We start from the raw sequence: 12,167 nt of genomic DNA on the forward strand, positions 1-12,167 counted from the left end.
TGCAAGTCCTCACAAGCGCCGTTTCTTTAACGACAACGCTAGTATGACTGCAGGCACATCAGGTGTGCAGCAACAAGATTAATCGAAAAGAAGCTTTTTCCACTTCCTAGCGGCTGCTGGCTTTGAAGAACAATAAATCGTCCACACATGACACCCTTTATTATTCCGGGGGTGTAGCTCAGTGGTAGAGCGCTCGCTTCGCATGTGAGAAGTCCCGGGTTCAAACCCCGGCACCTCCAGTGTGGTGTGAAATTAAACTTCTTATCACTTTATTTCGCAACACAAAGTAAGCAATCCAATTATTTAAAAAAAAACGATGCTACGTCACTTCCACATGAGTAAGTAATACTCGAATTTCTCGCGCTGCCTTTCACAAATGCAAGTCCTCACAAGCGCCGTTTCTTTAACGACAACGCTAGTATGACTGCAGGCACATCAGGTGTGCAGCAATAAGATTAATCGAAAAGAAGCTTTTTCCACTTCCTAGCGGCTGCTGGCTTTGAAGAACAATAAATCGTCCACACATGACACCCTTTATTATTCCGGGGGTGTAGCTCAGTGGTAGAGCGCTCGCTTCGCATGTGAGAAGTCCCGGGTTCAAACCCCGGCACCTCTAGTGTGGTGTGAAATTAAACTTTCTATCACTTTATTTCGCAACACAAAGTAAGCAATCCAATTATTAAAAAAAACGATGCTACGTCACTTCCATATAAATATGTAATACGCGCATTTCTCGCGCTGTTTTCACAACTCAACGTCCTGACAAGCGCCGTTTCTTTAACGACAACACTAGGATGACTGCAGGCACATCAGGTGACCAGCAATAAGATTAATCGAAAAGAAGCTTTTTCCACTTCCTAGCGGCTGCTGGCTTTGAAGAACGATAAATCGTCCACACATGACACCCTTTATTATTCCGGGGGTGTAGCTCAGTGGTAGAGCGCTCGCTTCGCATGTGAGAAGTCCCGGGTTCAAACCCCGGCACCTCCAGTGTGGTGTGAAATTAAACTTTCTATCACTTTATTTCGCAACACAAAGTAAGCAATCCAATTATTAAAAAAAAACGATGCTACGTCACTTCCATATAAATATGTAATACGCGCATTTCTCGCGCTGTTTTCACAACTCAACGTCCTGACAAGCGCCGTTTCTTTAACGACAACACTAGGATGACTGCAGGCACACCAGGTGACCAGCAATAAGATTAATCGAAAAGAAGCTTTTTCCACTTCCTAGCGGCTGCTGGCTTTGAAGAACAATAAATCGTCCACACATGACACCCTTTATTATTCCGGGGGTGTAGCTCAGTGGTAGAGCGCTCGCTTCGCATGTGAGAAGTCCCGGGTTCAAACCCCGGCACCTCCAGTGTGGTGTGAAATTAAACTTTTTATCACTTTATTTCGCAACACAAAGTAAGCAATCCAATTATTAAAAAAAAACGATGCTACGTCACTTCCATATAAATATGTAATACTCGCATTTCTCGCGCTGGCTTTCACAACTCCACGTCCTCAGAAGCGCCGTTTCTTTAACGACAACACTAGTATGACTGCAGGCACATCAGGTGTGCAGCAACAAGATTAATCGAAAAGAAGCTTTTTCCACTTCCTAGCGGCTGCTGGCTTTGAAGAACAATAAATCGTCCGCACATGACACCCTTTATTATTCCGGGGGTGTAGCTCAGTGGAAGAGCGCTCGCTTCGCATGTGAGAAGTCCCGGGTTCAAACCCCGGCACCTCCAGTGTGGTGTAAAATTAAACTTTTTATCACTTTATTTCGCAACACAAAGTAAGCAATCCAATTATTTAAAAAAGAGCGATGCCACGTCACTTCCATATAAATATGTAATACTCGCATTTCTCGCGCTGTTTTCACAACTCCACGTCCTCACAAGCGCCGTTTCTTTAACGACAACGCTAGTATGACTGCAGGCACATCAGGTGTGCAGCAACAAGATTAATCGAAAAGAAGCTTTTTCCACTTCCTAGCGGCTGCTGGCTTTGAAGAACAATAAATCATCGACACATGACACCCTTTATTATTCCGGGGGTGTAGCTCAGTGGAAGAGCGCTTGCTTCGCATGTGAGAAGTCCCGGGTTCAAACCCCGGCACCTCCAGTGCGGTGTGAAATTAAACTTTTTATCACTTTATTTCGCAACACAAAGTAAGCAATCCAATTATTAAAAAAAACGATGCCACGTCACTTCCACATAAGTAAGCAATACTCGAATTTCTCGCGCTGCCTTTCACAAATCCACGTCCTCACAAGCGCCGTTTCTTTAACGACAACGCTAGTATGACTGCAGGCACATCAGGTGTGCAGCAACAAGATTAATCGAAAAGAAGCTTTTTCCACTTCCTAGCGGCTGCTGGCTTTGAAGAACAATAAATCGTCCACACATGACACCCTTTATTATTCCGGGGGTGTAGCTCAGTGGTAGAGCGCTCGCTTCGCATGTGAGAAGTCCCGGGTTCAAACCCCGGCACCTCCAGTGTGGTGTAAAATTAAACTTTTTATCACTTTATTTCGCAACACAAAGTAAGCAATCCAATTATTAAAAAAAAACGATGCCACGTCACTTCCACATAAGTAAGCAATACTCGAATTTCTCGCGCTGCCTTTCACAAATCCACGTCCTCACAAGCGCCGTTTCTTTAACGACAACGCTAGGATGACTGCAGGCACATCAGGTGTGCAGCAATAAGATTAATCGAAAGGAAGCTTTTTCCACTTCCTAGCGGCTGCTGGCTTTGAAGAACAATAAATCATCCACACATGACACCCTTTATTATTCCGGGGGTGTAGCTCAGTGGTAGAGCGCTCGCTTCGCATGTGAGAAGTCCCGGGTTCAAACCCCGGCACCTCCAGTGTGGTGTGAAATTAAACTTTTTATCACTTTATTTCGCAACAAAAGTAAGCAATCCTATTATTAAAAAAAAAACGATGCTACGTCACTTCCATATAAATATGTAATACTCGCATTTCTCGCGCTGGCTTTCACAACTCCACGTCCTCACAAGCGCCGTTTCTTTAACGACAGCGCTAGGATGACTGCAGGCACATCAGGTGTGCAGCAATAAGATTAATCGAAAAGAAGCTTTTTCCACTTCCTAGCGGCTGCTGGCTTTGAAGAACAATAAATCGTCCACACATGACACCCTTTATTATTCCGGGGGTGTAGCTCAGCATTCCACTTCCGGCCACCACAGCGGACGGTCACGGAATGTTGTGCTCCGTAGGGATGGTTCATGCGGCCCAGCCGGGCCGCGGTATCAGGCTTACGGAAACGTCTTCACAGGATTACCAGCTTGTTTTGCCGCATCTGCCATCAGGTATGACCGTGTGTAATACCGTGTTTTTGCACGGTGATTTGAAGGCCAGGCCCTATCGAGTCGAACATTTTCGCGATGCGCTTGACCGTCATAAGCTGTTGCCGGAGGTGGTGGCCCTCGGGGCCTACCAGATGAACCATGTCTGGGCTATAACATTCAAGGACGAAGTCGGAAAAAAGAAGCTGCTGTCAGCGAAGGCCTTTAGTGTCAAAGAACACCGCTGCGTCGCCATTGACCCTTGCAACCAGGATATTAGAATGAAGCTTTTCTGGCTGCTTCACACGACACCCGGCGAGGACGTCAGAGCAGCCTTGGCGCCGTTCGGAACGGTGACCGAAATTTCCAGGGAGCGGTGGCGAGTACCAGGGTGCGGCGACAAAGGTTCTCACACGCGTCTGGTATCGTTACGGCTGAAGGCTGGTATGACCATGGAAGACATCCCGCATCAGCTACGAGTATCAGAGGACCATGCGCTCGTGATTGTTCCAGGCAGAGCTCCGCTCTGCCTCCGATGCCGCGGCACCGGCCATATACGGCGCGAGTGCCGTGTGCCACGCTGTGGACTCTGTCGTCGTTTCGGCCACGACGAGACCCATTGCGTGAAAAGCTACGCTAACGTGACCGGGTCTGGCCGGAGCGACGCGTTAGACGAGCACTTGATGGATCAAGCGGACGCGGAAGAGACTGCTGGAGCGGGCGGAGACCCACGAGGCACGGAAGAGAAGCCAGTGATCATGGCAAGCGTCAAGTGCCAACCCAGAAAGGGCAGTAGCGAGGCAGTGGCCAAGAATGAAGTGCAAAGTGAACCGTCTGCAGAAAATTCTACGGTGCGTGAAAGTGAGGGGGACGCGGAGGCTGCCGAGGGCGTTCTGCGACAGGGCAACTCTGGCGCTGCCTTCATCGAAGAATCCGGCGAGAAAATGGACCAGGCCAGCGCCGTCTCAAAGAGACCTCGCGAAATACCCGATCAAGATGTCAGGCTTGAGCAAGACGACGGTGACAGCAGCGAAGGGCCACCCACGAAGGCTTCCTCATTCCGGCAGTCTACACTCAAGCCCAAGCCGAACGTTCCGCTCGAGAGGAGGCCGACGCGAGAACATCCACCTGAGGGGCGCCAGACGCCGACCAATCCGCCAGGTGGTCGGCAGACGCCGACCGTCCCACCAGACGGGCGACAGACGCCGACTGTCCCACCAGATAAGCGGACAACGCCGACAGTTCCCCCGCGGCAGCGGGGTGCTGTTCGGTAGAAGGCTCAGTAAGGACTAGGTGCTGCGGAACCTTTAAGTGAATGATGAGTAGCGCATTTGGTAACGTCATGCCTTCGCCGTATGAGACGGAGCTTATGATGGTGTAGGGTTTTGTTTTTTGTAAGTTTGGCGGTCTTTGATCTCCGAAATGTATTGTAGTTTGTGCTTGCTCTTCTCTTTCAATGGCAAATAATCATGGAATAGCAATACGTATTGGCACGCTTAACGTACGAGGGCTAACGGCTAGACGGCGACAAGCACAATTAAGTCGCCTGATGCTGGAAAACGACATAGATATTCTTGCTGTTCAAGAAACTAAAATTGAAGGCGAAGAGCAAACGGACAAAATGGTTCAGGTTTTTAAATCCCGTTACAACACTTGTGTTTGTCATGGAGTAGGTAAGGCCGGTGGCTGTCTTTTATTTTTGCGTAATTCAATAGGTATTGTTGCGCAGAGTGTAATGTCGGCCCAAGATGGGCGATTGGTCCTATGTGATTTCTCTTTCAATAATATTGATTGGCGAGTTGTCTGTGTGTACGCTCCAAACAAAATTAGTGATAGAAAATCTTTTTTTAACTTTGTTGAGTCACACCTGACGTGTGAAAGAAATGTTGTTCTTCTTGGTGACTTCAATTGTGTTTGCATGTCCGAAGATAGGGTGCCCAGTAAAATAATACGGGATACAAGTGCGCATCAACTCTGCGCAATCGTGGCAGACTATGATTTAGTAGACGTTGGAAGCATATTAAGCGGTAACAGTGTTGTTTTTACTCATTTCCAAGGGCAGAGTCACGCTCGACTAGATCGTTTGTACGTATCAGCAAACCTTGCGCGAACGGTCAATAGCTACGCAGTAAAGCACGTGAGCTTCAGTGATCACAGCCTAGTAACGTGTACATTGGGCACGAAACATAGAGGGTCTCACTTTAACTGGGAACTGTGGAAAATGAACGAAACGATCTTAAGTGATGAATGGTTTGTCAAAACGGTAAAAGGAAAAATGGACGTAATGCAAATAGATGCTACAACAAATTGGGCTGAGCTGTGGGAGCAGTTTAAAATTGAAGTGAAAATGAGTGCGATCGAGAGGGCTTGTGTGATGCGTCATAAAGCTAAACAAAGAGAGAAAGAACTGCACAGCATGCTCGATTATTTTCTAAACGCGGAGTGCACAATACCGGGATTGTTTACGAAACAGATTAGAGAAATTAAACGCGAACTTGAAAGGGTGGACGCTCAAATTTACCAAGGAGCCGCGATAAGAGCACGATCCGAGAGGCTGTGGCTGGGAGAGGCGCCAACTAAGCGCGCGCTCAGTGACGAAAAGGGTTACGCATCCAAAAACACAATAAAAGAAATTTGTTTTAACAACACAATGTCAAAAGACCCAGAAGTAATTGAAAAAGCTTTCGTTGAACACTACCGAGCGTTGCTCGGTAGGCAGGTGCCCGTAACAGAAGAGTTTGTGAACACCTTTCTAACACTTCTGCCAGAATTACAAGACGAAATAAAAGAGGGACTCGAGAGACCGATCTCTGCGAAAGAAATTACAGAAGCCATAGAAGACTTGGGTAAAGGAAAGGCGTCTGGACCAGACGGCCTAGGAGCAGCTTTCTATAAAACTTTCAAGGCCGAAATAAGCGAGATACTGCACTGTGTAATATCAGAAGCTCATGAAACTAAGAACTTGCCGCCATCACTCAGAAAAAGTCATGTTGTGCTTATACCGAAAACCACCGATACGGTAAAGCTGAAATCTGTCGCTGGATACAGGCCCATAAGTCTTACGAATTCGGATTATAATATCTATATGAAGGTGCTCGGAAAAAGGATGCAGTCAGTTATTAAATCCATAGTAGGCCCACACCAAACATGCGGTATTAGGAATAGAACAATATTGTCGAATATTCACATCGCTAGGAGTATATTGGAATGCTGTGATGCGAACCTCGAATGTGTAGCAATGGTTCAGTTAGACCTAGAAAAAGCTTTTGACAGGGTTGCTCACAGCATACTTTTTGCCCTGCTAAAACACATTAATGTAGGCGAAGTGATTCAGGACGGAGTAGCCATGGCTTATGAGAACTGTTCCGCTCACCTTATAATCAATAAAAGACTCAGCGAAAATATAGCAGTATTATCCAGTGTGCGCCAGGGGTGCCCTTTGTCGCCCTTACTTTTTGCGATTTTTCTTGAACCTTTCTGTTTGAAGGTACGAGAAAACGAAAACATTCGCGGCTACCGTCTTTTAACTCAGGAAGTAAAAATACTAGCTTACGCAGATGACATCGCACTTTTTTGCATTGACCAAGAGAGCATTCGGGAGGCAGTCAAGGATGCAAGAAAGTTTTGCAGTCTAACGGGGAGTGCCATAAGCTGGCCAAAAAGCTTAGGCTTCTGGCACGGTGAATGGGACAGCCGGCCTGCAGTGTTAGAAACAGTACCGTTCACAGATACGCCAACCAGTTATCTTGGTGTTCCTTTGGAATACTATCGCGATACCACGACGCAATGGACTGAACAAACTGAGCGGGCTAAAGCACAAACAACGAAGTGGGGAGGCAAGAATCTGTCAATATTCACGAGAGCCACTGTCTGCAATTTATTTCTTGTCGCTAAAGTGTTTTATATGTTGCAAGTTTTATGTATATCCCGAGTGTGTGTACAAAAGTTGCACAGGGTTTTTGCTATGTTCGTGTGGGGATCAGGATGGGAGCGCACGAGTCGTCTGAATCTGTTTCACGCTGTGCAGAAGGGAGGGTTGGGTTTGTCGCATTTATTTTTGAAACAAGTAGTGTCGCGTTTCATGTTCTTGCGCGACGAAAGCGATTGTTTTTTGCGGTGCGTTATCCAGACGCGATTAGGTGACGCACTGCCAGAATATGTTGTGACGTCGTATGGCATACGTCAAGTGGTTGTCCGAGGTTTTTTGTTTGAAGTGATAAGCTCTTTCCGTTTTCTAAAAGTACACTTTTCTTTGGAATACCTGAACACAGTCGCAAGAAAGCGATTATACCGAGATTTAGTTAATATCATGTGTCCAGTACCAATATACCGTGCAGTATATGCACTGGGGCGTGAGCAGAATGTCTTAAAAAGAGTTAAGAAAATGCCTGTAAGAGCAACAACAAAAACTTTTTTTTTCATGCTACACACTGGCACGCTTCCTGTCAAGCCATGGCTGCAGGAGAAGGGGATCTTTCTACCCTGGAGTGTGAATTGCCAGATATGTCAGAAACCGGAGACAATGGAGCATATTTTTCTGGAGTGCAGGGACTCAGTCTTCCTATGGGACATTCTACAAAGGACACTAAAAAAAGAATTTCCTTTAACACCTTTTGGAATCCGTTTTTTACCGTTTGAAGAGACAGAAGGCGTGCCATGTGATATGGTGATGTTACTCTGCATGCACAGCGTGTGGAAAACACGAATGGCGGTGCGTAATGAGGATGTTGACGCAAAACCGGCCAAAGAATATTTTGCTGAAAATGTATTGTACATTCGCGAAGCGTTTAAAGCGCTCAGCGAACCACCTAAGTGGTTAACAGCATTTGAACAGCTTGCAAACATTCAGCCTTTTTAAACCAAAATTAAATGACAAGGTACACCCGCACATTGAACTGTCTTTTTTGTTTTGTAATCGCAGCGGAGAATAGCTGTGAAACGTGTATTTGTTATAAAACAGGCAATAAAGAAAAAAAAAAAATCCGGGGGTGTAGCTCAGTCATTCTGCTTCCGGCTCCCGAGCTGAACGGATCGCGGGATCATGAGCTCCAGTGGAGCGGCTTATGCGGCTGTTAGCCGCGGCAACAGGCTTTCGACATCGGAAGATAAGGACTACCAGATTATTTTGCCTCGTCTACCTACAGGACGCATCGTGTTAAACACAGTTTTTTTGCACGGCGACACTCGTGTTCGCCCGTTTCGCGTAGAGGATTTTCGGGACGCGCTTCAAGCTCTTGGTATGCTCTCTGGCGTCGTCGCCCTTGGAGCGTACCAAATCAACCACGTATGGGCTGTGACGATGAAGACAGCCGAGATGGCCCAAAAGCTGGCTGCACTGAAGGAGCTTCAGGTCAAGGGGCGTCGCTGCCTGGTCATCGACCCTAAAGAACAGCAGGTGAAGCTTCGTCTTCACTGGCTTCTTCATGGTGTGGATGATGAAGACGTAAAGACTGCGCTGGCTTCCTTTGGCAAAGTCACGGAAGTAACCCGGGAGCGCTGGCGGGTGGATGGCGTTTCCGACAAGGGCTCGACGACCCGAGCTGTGCTGCTGCAGCTGAAGGCTGGACTGAAAGTCGACGACCTGCCCCACCAGATCCGCGTCGCCGGCGAGCTTGCGCTGGTCGTAGCCCCAGGTCGCCCCATGCAGTGCCTGCGCTGCCGGGTCTCTGGTCACGTTCGTCGAGAATGTAAGGTTCCCCGTTGCTCCCGGTGCAGGCTTTTCGGACACAACGACACGGACTGTGTACGTTCATACGCAGCAGCCGCGGGGTCGGCGGAGAGCGAGCCGTTGACATCAGACCACATGATGGACGTGACCGAGGCCGAGGATGCGGCCAAGGGAGCTGGAAGCGGCAATGCGGTGGCAGAAGCGAGCGGGACGACGACGCCGACTAAAGGAGGACCGAATAATGTCCCTCCTCCCGACGAGCCAGAAACCGCACTAATCAGCGTCAGGGTGACCCAGACAGAAAATGAGAGCCGCCAGCCGGCTACAGATACTACGGAGGCAGCGGAAAACGACAACGCGACCCCTGCTAGCGCCCGCGTCGAAAGCGTCTCGGCACCGGTGAAGAGGTCCCTGCAGCAGGAGGAGAAAGTGGACGGAAAGGCCAGCGGTGACTCCGAGGCGCCGCCAGCTAAGACGCTACCCGGCAGGCGCTCCACCCTCAAGCCTAAGCCTAACCTGGAGGCTGACCGTAGGCTCACCCCGAAGCCGACCAAAGACGAACTCGGACGACGGCCACCGGATGGCCACGGAGGCGTCTAGCGGTCAGCTAGACGTTAAGGTGAGCACCATGCTCCGGGCCTTCTCCCCTCCCGTTTAAATCAGTAATGGCTACCAACCCGTCGCTTAGCCTCGGCACGCTAAACGTTCGAGGTCTGGCCGCCAAAAGGAAACAGAGTCAGGTGTATCGACTGCTAGTGGACCACGACCTCGACGTTTTAGCAGTGCAAGAAACCAAGGTAGACGGCGAGGAGGAGACCGGGAGCATGGTGCAAAGGTTCACGTACAACTACTATACGGTAGTGAGCCACGCCTTAGGGACTTCGGCGGGGTGTGTCTTGTTCGTGAGGAAGCTTCCAGGCCTGGTTATAGACGGTTACTTCTCGTGCTCTTCCGGTCGACTTGTCGTTTGTGATTTCAGCTATTGCGATGTCCAATGGCGCGTGCTGTGCATTTATGCGCCTAATACGGTGCAAGAAAGGGTAAATTTCTTTTTGAACTTGAGGCACCACTTGTCTGTGCACAAAACGATAGCCTGTGTTGGGGACTTCAATTGTGTATTGAACATCGAAGACAGGTCTACGCGACGCGTAATTTACGACAAAAGCAGCGATATCATGGCGCAGATCATACATGAATTTGAATTAGAGGATATCGCTCAGTGTTTCGGGGCTGACCGAGAAGTGAAGTACACCCACTTCCAGGGAACAAGTCATGCACGATTAGACCGTATCTACCTGTCATATCATTTAGTAGAAAAATGCCAGTGCTATGCAGTTACTGCCGTATCCTTTTCTGACCACTGCCTGGTAAAATGCAGGGTGGGCCGCAAAAAAGAACGAAACGAATTCGTCTGGGAACTGTGGAAAATGAATGCTGAGCTTCTACGGGACGATACTTTTAACGAGACGGTAGTGAATGCTCTGAATTCTTTTGGAAAAGACAGTTCTATGAAATTGGGCGAGGAATGGGAGCTGTCGAAACAAACTATTAAAATCAAGGCAATTGAAAGAAGTAGCGTACTACGATATGAAGAGAAGGCAAGAGAAAGGGATTTAAAAACATTACTGGAAAAATTCGTGACGCTCGAATGCATGCAACCCGGAGCTTATCAAGAAGATATGCGTGCTATTAAGAAAAAGCTCGAGGTTTTCGATGAAGAGCGTTATCGAGGTGCGCTCGTGCGCGCGAGAGCAGAAAGACTAGCATGCGGGGAAATGCCTTCGAAAAGAGCACTGGGATTAGAAAAAAAAGCACTCCAGACGCAAACAGATTGAGGCCATCGAATATAACGGGCTGGTAGTAACTGATACGAAGAATATAGGGCGTGCCTTCTTTGAACATTTCCAAAAGCTTTTCGCATTCAGGCCCGTCAACATGCAAAGTTTCAAGGACTTATTTTTGCAGCGAATGCCACAGCTGTCGAGTGACGTTAAAGAAACGTTGGAAGGACAAATAACTGAACAGGAAGTGATAAAGGCCATCGAAGACCTGAACCCTGGCAAGTCACCAGGTCCAGACGGTCTTTGTGCCGCTTGGTACAAATCGTTCAAAAGCCACCTAGCTCCTATCTTGACCGCAATTTTCAATGAAGCATACCAAATGAAAATATTTCCACCATCTTTCGGCCAGTCCCATACAGTACTAATACCTAAAACAGAAGAGACCGAGAAGCTCAAGCAACTTTCCTCCTATAGACCCATAGCGCTTACTAACTGTGACTACAAAATACTGATGAAGGTGCTGGCACGGCGTATGCAGTCAGTCATTAAGGAAGTAGTCGGCCCACACCAAACGTGTGGCATTCGCGGAAGAACAATCTTCACTAACATTCACAAGTTGAAGTGTGTGCTGGAGTGTTGTGATGCCATGTGTGATGCAGTAGCGATCCTCCAGCTTGACTTGGAGAAAGCGTTTGATTGCGTTTCTCACGAGATATTGCTCACCATCCTTGAACATGTTAATTTTGGCCACATAATCACTGAGGGGGTGACCATGGCGTACCGGAGTTGCTATACGAGACTTATAATTAATCAAAGGCTGGGGGCCCCCATTAACGTGAAGCGCTCCGTTCGCCAGGGTTGTCCACTCAGCCCACTCCTGTTTTGTGTTTACATAGAAACGCTATGTCAGGCCATCATTGAAAATGAATACATTAAGGGATTTTGCCTCCAAGCAGCAGAGGTGAAGTTATTGGCATATGCTGACGATGTGGCCGTATGTTGTAAAGATACGCAAAGTGTATTGAACGCTGTGAGTATCGTCAGACTGTTTGGTAATGCCACTAATAGCTTCGTGAACTGGCAGAAATGTTTGGGGTTTTGGCACGGGGGATGGGCGTCCACCCCAGACCACTTTTCGAACGTCACCTGGGTCACGACGCCAGTTAAGTACCTTGGCGCACCCCTTGATGCCTACAAGGACAGTAGCGAGTACTGGAAGGAGCGGACAAAAGAAATAAAAGAAAAAGCCGACCGATGGAACGCCGGTCACCTGTCAATGTTCGCGAAAGCAACAGCGTGCAACATGTTTCTCGTAACAAAGATCTGGTACGTAATGCAGGTCCTACAGTGCTCTCGGATTAATGTGCAGAAACTGCACCGCGTGTTCGCTGTTTTCGTGTGGGCATCGA

The 12,167-nt window shown here is 48.1% G+C and overlaps 8 non-coding genes across 8 annotated transcripts; all 8 read left to right on the forward strand.

Annotated features, from left to right (window-relative positions):
- The first annotated feature begins 167 nt into the window (after positions 1-167).
- TRNAA-CGC (transfer RNA alanine (anticodon CGC)) lies at positions 168-239 on the forward strand. The gene has a single exon. It is a non-coding gene; the product is annotated as a tRNA-Ala (tRNA).
- Positions 240-544: 305 nt separating this feature from the next.
- TRNAA-CGC (transfer RNA alanine (anticodon CGC)) lies at positions 545-616 on the forward strand. The gene has a single exon. It is a non-coding gene; the product is annotated as a tRNA-Ala (tRNA).
- Positions 617-918: 302 nt separating this feature from the next.
- On the forward strand, positions 919-990 carry TRNAA-CGC (transfer RNA alanine (anticodon CGC)). The gene has a single exon. It is a non-coding gene; the product is annotated as a tRNA-Ala (tRNA).
- A 303-nt stretch (positions 991-1,293) lies between these two features.
- TRNAA-CGC (transfer RNA alanine (anticodon CGC)) lies at positions 1,294-1,365 on the forward strand. Its single transcript has one exon. It is a non-coding gene; the product is annotated as a tRNA-Ala (tRNA).
- Positions 1,366-1,669: 304 nt separating this feature from the next.
- On the forward strand, positions 1,670-1,741 carry TRNAA-CGC (transfer RNA alanine (anticodon CGC)). The gene has a single exon. It is a non-coding gene; the product is annotated as a tRNA-Ala (tRNA).
- A 304-nt stretch (positions 1,742-2,045) lies between these two features.
- On the forward strand, positions 2,046-2,117 carry TRNAA-CGC (transfer RNA alanine (anticodon CGC)). The gene has a single exon. It is a non-coding gene; the product is annotated as a tRNA-Ala (tRNA).
- A 303-nt stretch (positions 2,118-2,420) lies between these two features.
- Positions 2,421-2,492, forward strand: TRNAA-CGC (transfer RNA alanine (anticodon CGC)). The gene has a single exon. It is a non-coding gene; the product is annotated as a tRNA-Ala (tRNA).
- A 304-nt stretch (positions 2,493-2,796) lies between these two features.
- Positions 2,797-2,868, forward strand: TRNAA-CGC (transfer RNA alanine (anticodon CGC)). Its single transcript has one exon. It is a non-coding gene; the product is annotated as a tRNA-Ala (tRNA).
- The last annotated feature ends 9,299 nt before the right edge of the window (positions 2,869-12,167 follow it).

This window comes from Dermacentor andersoni, chromosome 3 (assembly GCF_023375885.2).
Source record: "Dermacentor andersoni chromosome 3, qqDerAnde1_hic_scaffold, whole genome shotgun sequence".
Taxonomy (NCBI): domain Eukaryota; kingdom Metazoa; phylum Arthropoda; class Arachnida; order Ixodida; family Ixodidae; genus Dermacentor; species Dermacentor andersoni.